This window comes from Acanthaster planci, linkage group LG13 (assembly GCF_054643075.1).
Source record: "Acanthaster planci isolate LZ-2023a linkage group LG13, COTS_SCS, whole genome shotgun sequence".
In the NCBI taxonomy this organism is placed as follows: domain Eukaryota; kingdom Metazoa; phylum Echinodermata; class Asteroidea; order Valvatida; family Acanthasteridae; genus Acanthaster; species Acanthaster planci.
The window spans coordinates 6,012,560-6,031,461 of NC_141789.1; the positions used below are offsets into that span (position 1 = coordinate 6,012,560).

Here is an 18,902-nt window from a genome sequence, read left to right on the forward strand (position 1 = left end):
ATTCTTTTATCCCATATACATGTATGTAAATGATAAAAGGCAGTTTCCTCTGAAAATGCATAAGGACGCCCTTCGGCTTGTCTGTATTATTCTCTCATGTGGATGCAGCCATGACCAATCATGCGATCGGCCCGTGGCATAAATGTTTTCACACGTTACTTGGATACGATGTGTCTTACCTATGCAAATTGGATAAAACAAACTTTATACAAATGAGATTGCAGAATTCAGCATTCCTTTTGCGTTCCTTGTACGAAAGGCGGCAAGCCTCACTTTTGGACAGACGGTGCTACCAGTTGCACCGAAACAATTTTCTCCACCTCCCTGCCACCGCCACTTTCCCAGTCTTTTATTTCGTCCTTGGAAATGGCATGGGAGACCGACTCACAGCATTAACTTTAAATTTAAGCCATTTGATTATTAATAGATAAAGTTAACCATTGTTGGAGTTCACAACAAATTTCTCTTTATTTTTAGAGTTTTCCCCACTGCAATTTCAGCAGTGGCCAAAAAACTACATGTATTCCTATCGCAAGTTCATCGGTGGATAGGATAACCCTACTGCAAATACAGCGCAGGGCCCATGCATACAACAAACCAATTAATGTCAAGTTTTCAATTAAGGTTACACCAGTACATGTATTTTTAGTAACATTGCATTGCAAGGGTATACTCCATAAGCATGCCATCTCACATGCATGCATGCATGCAAGGCAAATCGTACAGTGACCGTACAGATTACCCCTGTTCATTTATGACAAGTGTGTCAAGTGTCTATAGGGCAAGCGCCCTCACTGTTTTGTACATGCGCCCAAACATACTGCCAAGGGTACCATGCCTTGGTTATATTATTGGCAAGCATGCCATGGTTGCATTTACACGTTAAGAATATTTAAGAATTGTATTCCCTGAACTGTTATAATCAATAGGTCAGTGAGCTGATCAATTTTGCTAGCCAGTAAAATAGGACCGCTGTCCAAAACACAATTTGCGTGATCATCTATTTCATTTTGCTGGGAGTAATACGGGCTCACCACAAAAGTAAAGTTGTGCTTCTAATGCATTTAAAGATATACAAATCTGTTTAAGTCCTCACACCAAATGCATCCCCTAAATCCATAGTGAAACATTCACACCCTCTGGCTGAAACTAAGGACAAGACAAATTCAAGCAAAATCCCTCATTTGAGTTTCCGGGAAAGACGTTCTCTTTCAAACTACAGCATCTCAATCTAGATTGGTGAGACAACTAGGCATTGAAGAATGGATAGTAAAGGTGGATCAGGCCATGTATGAGCATGCCCACTCTGCAGTGAGGGTCAACAACATGTACAGCCAAGAGTTTGATGTCAAAGTAGGAGTTCATCAAGCCTCAGTCTTGAGCCCACTCCTATTCATCTGCGTGACGGAGGCACTATCCAGAGAATTCCCGCACGGCTGTCCGTGGGAGCTCCTCTACGCAGATGGCCTTGTGATCATGGCTGACACTGTAAAAGAGGCCATGGATCAGTAGTCAAATTGGAAAACAAACCTGGAGTTGAAAGGACTGAAAGTCAACATGGAGAAGACCAAGGTACTGATCAGCTCCCATGACGCAAGCAGCCAACTCCCGCCAGTAAAGTGGCCATGTGGAGTCTGCTCCAAAGGAGTTGGCACTAACTCCACCTACTGCCAGTACTGTGGCCTCTGGGTTCATAAGCGCTGCTTGGGAGTGAAGGGAAGGATTAGGTCAGATCCAGACTTCAAGTGCCAGACTTGCCGAGGACCAGCTAATGTAGTGGCAACACCAGACAGCATACAGGAGGTTATACTTGAAGACCAACTCTTGGAGGTTGTTAAGACCTTCTGCTATCTTGGGGACATGGTTGGGTAATCTGGAGGTTGTCATGATGCCATAAGTGCCAGGGTGAGGTCAGCATGGGGAAAGTTTCATGACCTGTGGCCCATCCTCACCAACCGTGGCATTGCACTCAAGACTCGAGGACTTGTGTACAACGCAGCCGTGCGTAGCGTCTTGCTTTATGGCAGCGAGACCTGGCCCTTGACCGTAGAGGACACAACTAGACTCATCAGGAACGACAATAGTATGGTCTGATGGATCTGTTCAGTCAGGCTCGCAGACAGACCGCCTACTAAGGAGCTCCAAGACATGCTTGGCATACCAGGGATCCCAGAAGTCTGTAGAGGAAACCGGCTGTGCTGGTATGGTCACCTACAACGGATGAACCCTGTACGCTGGCCAAGGAGGGTCCTCGACTATGAGGTAACTGGCCAATTCCCCCGTGGACACCCTAAGAAACGATGGAAAGACAACAACATCCAGGAGGACCTGAGGGCCCTGAGATTACGGCCTGAAATGGCGCTGGACAGAGAGAGGTGGAGACATGCAGTAAGACCCCCTCGGCAAGTGAAGTCAACTATAGGGAGGACCCATCCAACCTCTGCTTCCAGGGAAAGAAGGACGTAAAACCGAAGATGATGATGATGACAATGATGATTCTGTGTGATTTTCAGTCTCAATACCCGGTAGTTTAATCCTTAGTTTATCAACCTTTGGAAATAGGAGAGCACTGTACATACATCACTACTCAAGTCTTTTTAATCACCAGAGTTGTCATCATTTGTACCACCAATAATACTCAAATATTTGCTATTATCAGTGTGCCTGATTGATCCTACAGGCCAAATACCAAACTCAACAGGTAGCCCTATTTCCTTGGCATAAAACACCACTATGTCATTTCAATTATATTCAATTCTCCCTACTGGCAAAAAAGCAAGTCCTGGAGTAAGTAAATACTTAGCCCAATAATGCAATCTAATCAACAACGCATACAGTGCATTGTCACTACATCAGAGAAAATAACATGAAGGTAAAGCTATTCCAGTCAGTAACATTACAAGCTTTATTGAGTGTTCAATTTCCCCCTTATTCTGCATGTAAGCACATGTATATTTAAATTTTTACAGTCATCATGTGGAATTGTGGATGATGATTTGGTAATTTAGCTAAAGAATTTTTCTTTAACATGTAATTACATGCACTCAGTAGCTTCAATTTACAGAGCAAATTAGCACTCATGTAAAATCTACCAGTGTCCAACATATTAACACACTTACAAAGCATAACATGTCCCTCCCTGGTATAATAAACAGGAAATAATGAATCTTAACATGTGCATCAATCTTACAATTACTCCGATCATGACATTCTTAGTGAATTACATAGAGCATGCATGATTAACATGTTGACTTGGAAATTTCCAAAATCAAGAAGTCTGGGGATGGTGTGACAAGTTATTTTCAATACTCATTAGTACTGTACATGCTTCAAAATTTTCTCGAATGTGGCCAAAATGACCAAAATCTAAGAAACAGCCACACATTTCCTGAATTAACATCTGCGTGTGCTGATTTGATTTTACTTATTTCGTATAATCATCTTCAGTTTGCAGATACTGGTACATGTACACATGTATGCATCTCAAAGCTCCATCTTTGGTAAGTCCAGCAGTTCCCCTAAAATGAAGAGACCATTTCCCCTGACAGACCAGAATGTACAAGAAAATCTAACTTAATGCACAGTGTAGCCTCTAGTATACAGTAAATGCAGCCTAAGCCTTTTTGCTGAATACTGCCAAATGCATATACAAATGGGCACAGACAGCCCTAAATCCCCTTTTCCTTAGAGGCAATAAGTATGCATGAGGGGGCAATGGATACAGATATCACAAAGCCTCTCTAATGTGACTGCGAAGACAGAGCTAACCTAGTGCAGCATTAATACTGTCTGGCAGCTTACAATTATGCTTGAATGTGCTAAATAGAGCATGTCTTTGTGTGCGCCGTTGCTTCTGATATTTCATTATACGGAGCAGTGTGCTTCATTCCATCAATGTCTAGCACCAAAAATTAAACTTCCAAATCACTGTGTCAAAAATGTTGGGCTTTGTGCCACTGAAGTGTAGAAATAAACCAAGCTATGATCTGGCTATTCCAATGGCTATATGCTTCCTTGATCCATGTTAATATCAGTGGATATAGAAAGATGTAATTTTCATGTTAAGTGGGCAATTAAATGGCTATAATTTGAAATACTTGTTACTGTCATTTGCCAAAGTAACTGCTACGTGAGTTTGTAGAATCCAATCATCCATCGTAAGTCAAAATTAAAGTTTCAAATTTTACTTTTGATATAACACACTGCTGTTATTGTACATATGCATCTACATGTACCAGCACAAAATAAGGTCTGTGGATATTTCAATGATCAGTATATCAGAAATTTGTTATCCAGCATAATGAACTTTCTCTCATTTGCAATTATGCTCATCACAAAACCAAACAACTTAGAATCTGTTTTCCTTAATGTCACACATAACATCAAGATAATAGAATATTATACACATGAATAACTCCATATACATGTAACTCAAAATGCCAGCATAGTCCCTCCAATTTTGTTTGACCAATAAACTACTATCAAAACAGTCACAAGCAGGCTTTAACAGATCATGAAACTTTTTCATAAGTCACAACTCCCCAACACACTTCATCCTATTGCACTAACACAGAGAGCTAACTCTGTGATCAGAAAAGTCACTTGATCACTACCTCTCATATAATCGTAGCCTTCTCACTGACAAAGCAAAATTAATGTAACAGCCACATTAACTCCAACTAGAGATTAATTTTGTTGATAAGACTTGCTTTCAATATTTTCCATATTCCCAATACTGAGACTTTTGACTTTTAACATGATTAAAAACTCTGAAATTAGTAACAGTGATTTAAAGGTGATACATGTACATTAACATACCCTAGAACAAACACCATTCTCATTGACTGTCGACCAACTTCAAGCGTAACTTTGTATGTTACATGTACATGTACTTCCATACATGTACTACACACGTGCACTCCTACCAAAAATAATCAACAGTAGATAAACTATTATGCTGCAGCTATTTACAATAGTTACTCAGTCCATGCAGTGAAATTAAGGTTTTATCATACAAATGCTGATTGTGGACTTATACAAATGCTGCACAAGAATAAAGTGCAGTGCATCTCCTTATTTACAATGAAAACACAAAAACCACTACATTTATTCTGGTTCATTTTACTGGGTAGTTTAATGCCTCAATCCTGCAGGTGTTTCATGCTGAAAGACGTTGCAGTGTTTGTCATTCCACATCACAGCAATCATAACATCTTGTGCTTGAAGCCTCCCCTTCACCTACTATGTGATGCACTGTATTTTTCAGCATAGTGAAATTGATAACAGAGCTCAATCAACATCCCAGCCAGACATGACCCACATATCGATGCCAGTACTAAAAGCTGCAGATCAACCAACAGGATAGGATACAAAGAAACCAAGGAATAATGCAGACCATGACAATTCCACAACTTCAAATGACATGCGTAACTGTAAACCCAGAAAATGCCAACCAGCCAAGAATTATCATGATTATTCAAAGGCTCAGAAAGTCTTCAATACATGCCCCCCCCCAAAATGTTTTTCCTGAAAACTTTGCTCCATGCATTTAGAATATGATATACATGTAACAATGTCATATTTATTCAGAGTTTTACTATGCAAAATTATGGCCTGTCTTGCCAACACTGTTACTTACTGTTCAAATCATTTCAAAATTTGCAATTTCATTCTAGAATTTAATACCCTTCCTAGCAGTGTTGTATTTGAATCGACCATTTCCAAGTCCGAGTCTAAGGCTGTGCCTGCATCACTTGGCTACAGCCGGAATTTATACACAACTTAATGGGAACTGTCAGCGGTCACTGCCATAGACTCGTGCGTAATTTCCAGCCGTAATTTGGACACGGCCCTACTAGTCGGAGTCTGAAAACTCAAGTCTGAAGTTGGGCCCCTTTTATAATCACTAATTGCAAGCGTGAGCACAAACGAGGCCTGCATGATCTTTCGAAGCGTTTGCAGTGACACACCAGTTATTCCTGAAGTGTTTAACTAAAAAATATGCAAATGCTCTACTATACAACCAATTAATCTACACACAAATGACCAAAAGTAGAAAAGTTAACCAAACAAGTTAAAGCATAATAGAGTTTACATCATTTCTCTTGTGGTATGAATATTTTTAGGAATTCCTCTGGTTGAAAGAATATAGAATGTGGGTGTCACCAGAATTTTTTTTGGGAGGGGTGAAGCACTCATCAGCAGCAAACTGATCAATCATTTATGGTGAAAAAAGCTCAAATCCAGGCAATTTTTGAAGCAAATTGGTACCTTTCTTCCACTTTAATCTTTTTTTCTTTTCTTTCACCTTTTCTTTTCCTTTCTCCATTTTAAATTTTTTCCACACTCGAATTGTATAACATGTACACTAGAAGGCACTTTCATTGTCTGGGTTTTCATCCGAAGCAAAGAAACAGCTAAAGACTGTCCTAACATTCCTTACGAAGGCGAGGGCTGAAAGTCAAGGGTGTAGAATTTACAAAAAAACAAGGAAGGTATAGGGCCTATGTACAAGAAATACCAAGAATAAAGTGGACACTCTGCCAATTATGTGTTGTCAAAGCTTTGACATATCGCACCACTATTTGACTCACTAAATTTCAACGGAGACCAAAAACGCATAGAAATTCTTTGCAATGGATTTGTGTAGCAAAATGAAATAGGTCCCTCAGCCTCTTCAGCTTCTTCACTGTTTCAGATTGACTTACATTTAAATACACAAACTTAAAATTTATACGCTTTGAATAGTAAAACAAAACTTTTAATATATCCAATTGAAAGGTATAATTTATGTATATGTATCTCCTACATGTAATTTCCTACATAAGCCTGTATTTTCCCATCGAGTATTTCAAAGCTATTGACAAAAATAATATGATGCACTTGTTGACCTTTACTTGGTACTATTTGCTGACCTTCTGGCAAGCCCCTATTTCAAGAACTTCAGAAAACATCACTGGACAAGTAGGTCAAGGGCATTCTGAATTCAGAACAATCCACCCCGAGTTGAAGTGCACCTTCACTGCCCAAAGAACGAAAGGCTGGTGAGAAGCATGAATTTGTTACACATACTCAGCGTGCCTTGCACCAAACATGCATAAAATTCCACACCAATGCAGTGAGTTCATACCAAAGGAACACGTCCCCTTTTGTTTCCACTTGGAGCAGATACTACTGGCATATGGCCTGTGTAAGTTACCAAGTTCATTTCCACATGTACCATTCAACATGTGTCACAACTTGCACATGAAACTTTGACTTACAATTCAATCTCATCTTCACATACATGTAATGCGTACATGTACATTGACTTGATAAATATGGTACATGTATACATGTACTTAGAATCATTTTCACACTTGAACCCTCACCCCCCCCAATTATTTTTTATATCACATACAACATTACTTCACTGGTACTTGTGAAACACTAGCATACTAGACTAGAATGTATTGTATAAAACTGATTGCTGGCAAAAGGGCAAGTAAGGTGTTGATAGAACACAGTACAGAGCACATAAATGCCAATTACAAAGAGGTTTACAACTGGTGCATATAAATTAAACTGCATAGTATTTTGTTCATTATTATCAGAAAGCAGAATGAGATTATCTGATAAGTTATTCAATCAGTTAATAATAAAACGGTTGCTTTCAATTTTTGACAACGGCAAATCTTGAGACCTTCAATCCTTTTTCATGCAATGTACAAAGCTTGAAATAGGGACACACGCTGGACTTTGGAACAGCTTGATTAATTTCAACTTCTCCATTCATCGAGCCAATATAAATGCTTAACTACCACTTTGCTTATACACTGGCTGCCATTTACTAGTTATTTGCTACCAAAGCAGTCCAACCAGCAGCCTCATCTTTATTTCCATTGGGGCAAATCCTGCATGAACAGTTAGCAAGTACACACTCATCATGAAAGTAGAGATGAGTGGCTAGACACTGTGTTCACCTCATTCATTTCCTGGTAGGACTCGTTTAACTGATGGTTGCTAAGATACTTAAGATGACACTTTAACAGCATGGACCTGTGATACAATGGTCAGTCTTTTCATTTACCTATTGATGAATATATCTTTGCTATACTGACACTAAAAGGTGCTTTATAATAACTCTCTCACTGCAATATTTTGCAGATCCCTGCAAAGTCTAACATTAAATGATGTTTGCACAACTTTGCAAGCATACATGTACTGTACACAGTATGTAGTCTCACCATGCTACATTTGATACTGATTCAGCAAGATGCATGCAACAAGTGTTTCTAAATCCAAAACCAAAATCACCTCAAAAGAAGCCACTTACTGGGGCAGTAATCAACTAGACAACCAAATGACCCTTTAAATTAGACTAAACAGACCCAAGATCAATGTTGCACAAACAAAGACACAAAACTGTCTTGAGCAAGGATGAGAACATCAAAAGAGCTTTACACAACAGGTCCATACCGGTAAGAGGAGCTTGTCAACCTACAAAGAGGGAACCTAAAGTTCATCTCTAGCCTTTGAAAGCAAATACAGTACACATCAAACATATACATGTACGTTAATATGTGACCTGTCACCAAAAAAAGAGCTGCAAGTCAGAGTTTTCAAAAATTGAGATATCGGTATTTTTATTCAGCAGAAAACAGCTGGTATGCATATGGAACACTTCGGGTAGAAGTATCAGGTGACAAAGTGACATTATTCTGGCAGATTTGTGCCTTTGTTCCCAGCATATTTTCACTATTTCAGACAAGGCACGAATAATGCTATCGTCAAAATCGCTGAGAAAATGACATTTTAAAATGTATAATCATATTTGAAATTAAACAGGAGACAGGTTACTCTTTACAAATATTACAAAACCTCAAAACTGACAAAACTGCTTCAATATGACATAGAACCCTCAAAATACGAAAGAGCGAGATATGACTTTATTCTCATTTTGTTGAAACAGGTCACATACCGGTATGCCATGGAAGTTGTGCCATACTTTGTATGCTTCTAATACATAAAAGAATGATCGGTGTACATGTACATCCCAAGGTCATGGTGACATCACATCTGAATCTGCCACACAAAAAATGCAAATCATCAGCAAGAGGTCTATTCAAACCCCACCTTTGGCACTCTTATCCTAGGCATTATTAGCATTGCTGCACTGAACCCTGGGTCAAATTCATACCATAGAGACAGAAGGACAGCCCCAGGGATTCACTTCCCTGCCCCCCTGCAGTTCAACACCAACTCAATACATTTCTGATTTGGTAGTAAAGTGTCACACTTAAGTACATGTATTTCAACTAATTCAGTGACCACTTTGGGACATCACTTACATCATTATGTATTACATGTACCTAGTATGTACATGTATGGTTTGAAGGTGGATGGTCAATTTTAGCTCCCTCAGTCAGTGGAAGATGACTAACTAATTTTACCATACATGTACTGTACATGTGCATGTACTTTGTGCACGCTCCTTTGCCATCACAATTTCAGGAGTCATTTAAAGTATTCACTAACATGTATGCGTACTGCCATCTTTTCAGGGCAGGCTATGCTTGAGCATGTGTACTTAACCCAGGCAATAGTTCAACTGTTCTGTGTGAACAGTTTACTATGCAAGCATATTTAGTGCTGCAAGTAGGTGCCAAGGTTTGGTTTGGGTTTGGTTTGGACACAGTTTGGAAATTTTTTGCTGATCTTCGGTTTGGGTTTGGACATGCACACACATCTACAATGCACACTGAGACATTGAAGAGCTCGCTACGAACGTGCCATAGTACTTCTGTGTATAAAATACATGTGGGTTAACACAAGCAATGAATCTCCTTTCAATCCCAATCCAAGAGCAACTTCAATTTGAACATATTTTTTACTAAACTGTTTCCCCAAATTTCATTTAGCTATTAGGAGTTAAATCCCATAGAAATTTACCGTCGGAGGTGTGACAGTTTCCAACCGTGTTTCGCCAACCAAGAGCTGCATGTTTTTTGGACCACACTGGACTCAACAAAACAATCATAGGATATGTGAAAACAGAAAAACAGCATGCTCAAATGCGCACTTCCTCCTTTACAGGATACAAGATCAAATTAGATTTCAAGGGAAATGTGGTTGGGTTATATTTCACAAAACAGATTCAACTACCAAACTATGGCATTCAATGTAATCAAAGAAGAACCATGGTATCAAGTTAGCATGCTTTCTGAGGACGGTGCCCACGTGACTAAAGGGGCGATTTTCCATCAGTCTGTTTTGAACGGATAACAGCATTTTGTTACTTGAAATTTTCGAACAACTTGGAGATCTGGCAAAATTCAATTACAAAGCATTCCCACTATGACTTTAATCAAACATGATCAAAGGCAAGGCAAGTTAGTCCACATTTTCTCGAATGCTGGAACGCTGCACTAGCTGCAGCCACCCAGCAAAATCAGCATTCCTTAGCCCTCAGGAGTCGCCTTCAAGCATGAGTTCCACTATGATCAGCATCCAATCAAAATTTCTTTTGCATGGCCATTTCTGGCACCATTGGCCCAATATGAAACATATGGGCATAGCCATCGGAAATTAGCAAACATAATGCTAAATCTGAATATACATAAGCACAATTGGACGCAGTGACAATTTAGAATTGTTTTGCAGCGGAAATGCTGTATGTTGCAAGTTCTTGGTTGATTATTGGTAAATTCTCACCACGAGCTTTTTACAACCATCACGTGATACAGGGCCATCATATAAGTTTACTGTACATGTACACGCACATGTGCTGAGTGCCAGTGCGCCATGCGGCATATATATCCATTTTTCACCGTGTTAGCTTTTTTATCAAGTTTTCTTGCATACATTCCGTGTACTATCAGTGCCATGCCATATTTCGTTCGGTTCAGTTTGAATGCGCCATATTCGATAATTTTTGGTTCAGTTTGGCATTTTGGCTGCAGCACTAAGAATATCTGACTTGTGGGTGGATTTTCCTACTAACAGCTGGTAAACAGTAAGTGCCATGTAAGCAGCATGTGAGGTTTACAAGTGCAGTGATACAGCAGTAATTATAGCCCCACAGTGGCAACTACTGTATGTTACTCTGTATCATGGCATGCACACACGTACACAAGTATGGGATGTAAAGCATTTGACAAAAGACTAGTAGCTGGCTTTTACAGCCTCCTACTGTACTGGTACATGTATGTCTTTATCAACTCATTTCCCGAGGCTTCACAATGAATATTTAAAAGTGAACACAATTCATTATGCAAATTCCTCTAGGCCAATAGCTTGGTACAGCGGGCTGCCACCTGCACAAATAGTAATTATGAATGTACACATAATGTATATATACATGTACCATATATATATTGTTTAGCTGGTCCAAATGAGATATCATCCTTTCAGTCATGAATTAACTCTGTTTCCAAAATTGGTAGCAAAAACACAGAAAAACAAAGACCCCTAAAAAACAAAGCAGGTTAAGACGGTCATTGCGGCTAGAGATTTATCAGATCACACGCACATCTTTTGCTACTGTCCGCAGACTGAAATTCAATAACCTCAGCTACTAGCATCATGGACAGTGTGCAATTTCCATACCATTGCACCTTTATTACAAAGCTAATGATTTAAGGAGCCAATTTTTACTCTGTGCGAACCCATCCCCACTCATTTCATGCTTTTGGCCCCAGGGTGACCATTTTACCACAGGGTTGAATATTTCAACCTTGGTCCCAAGCAGGTTTGATCTCATCCCAGGGTGAGACAAACCTGGAAGATAGCTTAGGGTGGTGCAAGGGCAAGCAATTTCAAGTTTGAGTTGTTGCACGTTTTCAACCCACAGATACCAGTACCCTGCCCAGGGACTACCCCTGAGATTTGATGGAATTTGAAAAGACGTGAGAAGTTTACTTTTAAACCTACTGAAAACTGGAGATTTAATATCCATAGTACTGATTTTGTTGTTCAGATAAAACATTACACCAAATTAATATCCCAATAATCTAGTGCTTAGCAGTTCTATCCCTGTGCACGTTCTTGCAGAACCTAAACATTGGTACACAAGGTAAAGTCATTGGAAATCAATGAAGTTGGCGACCAACATTTACAGCGGTATTCAGTCATTCCAGACCTTGTTGATAGCAGCCAATCAGCAGCTGTCCTCTAACATCCCTCCCTTCTCTCATCTACTCCTCATCTTCCTCTTTTAAGTGCCTGCATGCTTGAGTACTCTTGATTAAAAAGCAATGCATCCCTTCCTCTGTACTAGTATGGATGTTGGAAGCCATAATTGATAAAGCAGAAAGATCAGGGATGTATCAAAGGCAGAGCGGAAACGAGACAAGTGATCAGACCTGCAGAGTGAAGATGCAACATCAATGTTTCATTGCAGAAACAGCCCAGTGTGAGGATATGAGATAAGAAGATGGCCAATATGGCCAAAACAAGTAGTTGCGATAGATATCTCTTCAGACCTATCAAGTTTGTCAATAGAGTATGTAGGATCATCAACTGAAACCAAGGAAGTGATAGAATTTCTAGAACAAAACATCACATTCGCAGGCTCTGCATCAACATCATTCAAAACTCAGGCAATATCAAAATGATAGAATTTCTCTAAGTGATCAATTAAGGCAAGGAGTGAAGGACAACCACTGCTATTCAAAGAGACATGCACAGCTCAGAAAATACATGTACTGGTACAGTGTACTGGTACACGAACATGTACATGTATGTTGCAAATACCGACATTAGCCAACATCTATTAGCCAAAATGCCCTTACACTATGGAACATTGTGGAACATTTTTCCTAAATTAATATTAAGGCTTTTGGGGAATGTTCAGTGTGCTATCACATGACAGTACAGATACATGAAATTACTACAAGAAACACATACTGGTAAATGCCTGAAGTGCAATGTACATACAGGTATACACGAATGTTTGAAATTGTAGATTTAATTGTCAGGTATGGAAAAATCCAACTCATGCAATATGTATATAAGGAAATCGTACTACAAGAATATTTCCACAAATATGATGAATTGCCCCCAGAAAGTCATGTACCTGAATGTACACTGATCAAACAATGTACTCTGCACATGATGTTGTCATCTACCCTGACATTCAGTCATACTGATACATACAGGGTCGGAGGTTCAAATCCAGCTAGTGACAGCATGTTGTGACCTTTGGCAAGTCACTTTACCCCTACCGGTATGTGCCTCTCCCTACCCACGAGTAAATGGGTACCTTTACCTTTACCTGTGAGGGCAGATATGGTTGTCATGTTTCATCACTCTTTGTGCCTGATATGGCCAGCATTAGGCTTAAACAACCCCAGGGTGCTGAGATATGGTTTTTGGAATATTCAGATGTTGTGAGTTGAATGTGCATGAATAAAAATCTATTGGCCCTTTGGAATAACAGACACTGCAAGATACCCCTTGAAACTGAAGATGAAAAAATCAGTGCACAGATGTGTACTATTGGTTTCCAGCTGAGGGGGGGGTATTGGGCTCATTATACATGTATCAATGTGTTCTAGGCTACCTTTAGCATAAAGCATTAAAAGGAGAGGTACATGTACCAGTATGTTTATCACCTTGTTTGCGTTTCATGAAAGTGAGATCGCCGGACTGAATGTACATTGTACCTGTATGTACATGTCTCTGTCCATAAAATAGCAAAAGTGCAAGATAAACAGAAATGTCTTAATGAAAAATTGATAAAATAATCATCCAAAATTATGCAGTGAAATCTTATCTTTACAAGATACCATGGTGTAAATGTACAATCTGCAAGTACTGTGTTAGGCAACTTCTAAGTAAAACCACAACCAGGCATCTGTTCACAAATGTTTGGTTGCAAGTATAGCTTTAGGAGAAAAATACTGCATCAAGAACTAAAAGGGAGGAAACACTTCTTGTAGAACAGGATATTGGACTTTGCAGTCCTGAATGTGTAATGGGGCTGAAAATTGAAGGCATTAGCAGTATCTATTGATTTTTGCAGAGCAGCCTGTGGTGAATTGTACAGCTGAGAATGTAGAGTATTAGGCTGTGATATATGCATAGCCACACAACTCCAGCATGATTCCCTCCACTGATATATGTATCACACATCTCCAAATGGCTTTATTATCCACCTCATGGATAGGTTTAACCTCCATGCATTCCACATTTTTTTCTGGAAGCCTTCCTCATAGTAATGTACTGTACCACAATCATGTACATCTGGTTTGATGTGAATCACGTATACGAAACATAAGTTCAGCAGGTGCAGAAAGTTACCTATACCCTTCCATAAAAATCTTAGGCTGTGCTCTCACATGTGTACATCTGTACATGTACACCTTCCAATTTCCAACACTTTAAAACACTTTTTTTCCGAAAACAACTACAGATTTTGCTTTGTAAATTGTAAGTAATATTCCAGTGTGTGCTGTACCTGAGACATGAGTGGGTACCTGGGATGAACGTACAGACAAGAAGGATTTATAAACAACATGTGCATTTTCAAAAACATATCAGACTAATGATCATCCATTTTGCTGGGAAACAGATAGAATTCCCTTTTAGAATAGAATTTGGCTGACAAAGCAATCCATAGCATATAAATGCAGAGATATAAATACAAATGTCTTGCAAGAACAATTTGTCAACCTGGATGTGCTGATTACTACAGGCAAGGCAGTTTAATTTATATGTATAACAGTAATACTGACAAGGAGGTACATGTACATGTGCCTACACGTATCGTATGTTTGCCTAAAATAAGTGTTTAATTATGTACTAGATACAAACCATACAGTTTAACAAGTAGAAGGTTTGCAGTAACCAGAGGGCACTCAACATTTCTGAGAATATGCTTTATCCTTTACTTCACTTGCCTCCTTCACCATGAAAAGCTTCAAAGCTCACAGTTTAACAAATTATTGTAGTCTACCACGAAAAACACACCAAAACAAAATGGTACTGCATTTTACATACCATATAACACACAAGCTTAAAATACACTGGTAACAGATAGAAACGTTCACTGAATGAACAAAACTATGCACCATAATCATTCAAAGATGTACTCAACTTCATTTGCATGTACTCATGACTATTCATTTTGGAAAGTCATGTTTATATGTATTTATACATAATGCCTTTTCAGAAAAACAGTGTTATCAAACTGCTGCAATAATAGTTTCATTATGCATTTTATGTAGCCATATCAAGTCACAGTGACCACTGATACCTGAGCAGAATTGAAATCATTTCCGTGGAATTTCTGATCTAGTTTCTTCAAACCACTCATGTCTGAACCAATTAAGGAAATGAAATACCCTGATGTACTGCTAATGGCAGCACCATCAAGCAGATATCTTGAGAGCTGTCACTTTACTTGGCTACAGGCTTTCAACCTTATCATGTAACTAATAAGCTAAGAGCTCCCCCTGTGTTTTGCATGATGCCATTTTTAATGACTACAAAAACAGAATGCAGTTGATTCCTGGTGGAAAAGTGCAGGACATTAACTTCCATGACTGAACTGATCTTTACTTTCATTTGTTTCGTAACTTCCTTAAAAAAAGTCATGAACAAGAAACACAAACCATGAACAATAAAGACCAATATTGTTTAACTACAGAAAGATTTAAGCAAATCAACTGACTTTATGAGACACCCCCCCAATATGTCCCATCTACATGTAACAATAGTGAAGCAGTAACTACCGGTACATGTAATGAAGTAAATGTTATTGTTTCTTTCATAAATGAATGGTCCATGCAATGACTTAAACAATTAAAAAGATCCTGCAATGTGTAACCTATGGCATGTCAACCAATACCTACATGAACAGGAACTACCCAAAAAAGTGACAGATTTGGTTGGCCAAAATAGACAGCATAAGCTAGTCTAGCCAACGGCAATGACAAAACCATCCCATCAGTTTAAAGAAAGTCAATATGTACACTCAAACAGTGTACAGCAGGCAGCGAGGATACTAGACACTATCAAATCAGTGTGGATCAAGACTCCTTCACTTAACAAAATCCACGCTCAATCCTGTCTATCATTTGTCACACTCCAGTCCCCAGAGTTGACAGGCTAACCGATTTCAAACTGATGATCACTAGTTTAGTGGGAGTTTTTCAATGTATGAAATTCCCATTCAAGATTTCTGATGCACTCAGCAGAATGTTTATTGGATTAAATATACAAGCGATACAAATTTCTAAAAAATAAATATGGGGATATTACACAGAATGCCAATGTTTATGGTAATTTCGTCAGATTTCATATTTACTGATGATGTGTCTACAGTCAAATATAACAGGTCTTGATACAGGTCTTAGCAGATTATTTGTTTACAATGGCAATGTGTGGGGCAAAGAGTAGCCTATGGTACTTTAGTGTAACTTGAAATGTATTCACATTTCTTTAAAAAACAAAAGAACATTTTTAAAAATGGAGAAATAACAGTACAAACACTTTCAAAATACACACTTCATTTCAAAACCTGAATTATCACAGCACTGTGCACCAGTGCATGTGCATACAAGACACCATGCACATGTGTGAAAACATGTATAATATCACAATTAGGGGCAGCACGTACAACGGCAGTTTGGGGTAAGACACACGCATACTGGTACCAAAATTGCACTTGATTGCCCAGAGGGTCTGGCAGGGCAAGAGAAATTGCCGCACGCGAATCTGGATAATTGAGAGCAATTTAATTAAAGGACCTGTAAGATGCCACAAAAGAGATACACCCATGGCTATCTGAAAAGAATCTAGGAAGGAAACCCACAAAGGGACCCAAGTACTTGTACTAACAGGCCAAGGGGAAGATATGTAAACTTGGTTTGCATTTCAAACAGCGACATTATGACAGTAGCATTCTGAAGATATGTACAGTTCTATCACATGTAATTCCTCTTCTCCAGACTAATGTAACAAAAATTAAAACTAACCTGAAGACACATCAGTGAAGAATGGTAAGTATTCCTTACTCCCTTCCTGAAATCCTGGCTTCCTCAAGAAAATTATGAGCTTTAAAGAGAACTGCTCTGTCGGCGGTAATTTTTCACTTGAAGTTAACAAGTGCCATGTCTATAATCTGACTGACTCCAAGGTCCACTTTGTGACTTTGGTTCTCATTTTACAGGTCTCTCATTTATGTGATACATGTACATGTAACTCGTAACACATGTATCCCTATAAACTTTACAGTTCAATTCTAATTATGGTATACTTTTCCAAATATTCTTTTCCTTTGATCAGGACAATAATTTCCAGTGAGAAACCTCAGATAAAATCTTGCAATATAGAAACTGTCCTCCCTCAAGAAAAAGGGTGAAAGGGGAGGGAGAAGTATAACTAAAAAAAAAAATTGATTACAAAATAAGATGCACTCCCTATCTTATAACTGATCTCTCCTAAAAGACTTCTGATATATGAAGACAATCACACAAAACAGACAGTGGTCATTGAGCATCATTACATGTGCTGTTTACTATAGGAAAATGCATTGATTTTATGCCATTTACATGTAGACATTGCGTTTAAGTTAAGTTACCCAAATAATGTCTAAATAAATCTACCAGCACAAAGTGCCTGGGGTGACATGCAATCGTTAAGCACTGACCTGCCCAGAAATCACAAGGGGCAGCAATGCCAATATATTCGACAGATGGCCCAGTTCCTTGGTGCATATTTAGGTCGTGGACAAAAGCTGGATCTTGAAGGGAAATCCCTGAGCAAGCTAAGCCTTCATTCTCAGCACACTAAATTGCCATGTTAATGAGGATGCTGTCAGTCTGTTAAGTCTCATTAAGAACAGATTCTTCCTCACAGTTTGCAGACATGACAAACTCATGTAATGTTTTCTCTTCTTGAACCACTTTCATTATATTCATGTTCCCAAGTCACTTTGATGAAAACTAACCTTCTCAGCATGTGGTACATGTATTCTCTGTTTGAATTCCTATAATCTGTCTTTTAATTTGTTTTGACTAAAACATGACACGCAAAGTTGATCACCCAATGTTTTTTCAACATCATGTGATGCTCAACCACTTGCTGGTGGTGTTATTCTCCAACAAAATTGTTCCAGGTGCAGTATTACATGTATTTACCGCTGAAAATGATACCAACTTTTTAAAATGGCAACATACAGCAGCTACAGTTCTTCACAAAGTTGGCTTTTACCAATGCTGATTCTTATTGGTTACTTGTTCAATATCTGTGTGACATTTCTTAACCCATCATATTACCACACAGCCTAGGAGTGGCACAGACTACATGAAAGTTGTGACAGGCTCCAGAGAGACAAGGGAACCTGTTATATGAAGCACATTCACCTGCACAGTACACTGATTTAGAATGCCTCAACACATGATGGACAACAAGATAAATTATCAACTCCCATCACTAAGGCCAAAAAAGTCTCCAGTTTCTGGTCACCGCATGCATCGCCATAGACCTGCGCATCGGCAAAATAAAGAATATTTTTATTTTGCATAAAACGATTTCCAAAAGCCCCCAATCTTACTTGATCGGCAGGAATTCTGCTACCATGTAATTTTAATGTGTTTTTGACGGGTGGGATTAAGTAATATGTATGGTGAAGGAATCCCCTAGGCTTGCATACATTTCAATCGGGCACTCCTAACAGACAACGTCATTCGTGTATCTTTACACGAAGGCCGTGTCCAAATCGGTTGGCTGCGGCTTGATATTACGCATGATTCTATGGGAACTGGCTGCGGATGCTGCCAAATACTGGGTGTAATTCTGGCCGTAGCCAATTGATTCAGACCTGGGCCCACATCTGTGAACCAGACAAACAAAGTGGTCTTACGTCCTGCTTACGAAAACAAATTGAAAACGCTTTCAAGCAACAAACCGTCAGGGGC

At 39.0% G+C, this 18,902-nt stretch overlaps 1 protein-coding gene across 10 annotated transcripts in view; it reads right to left on the reverse strand.

Annotated features, from left to right (window-relative positions):
• LOC110982478 (actin-binding LIM protein 1-like) overlaps nucleotides 1-18,902 on the reverse strand; it is a 141,301-nt gene that overhangs the window by 66,722 nt on the left and 55,677 nt on the right. The window lies entirely within an intron of this gene.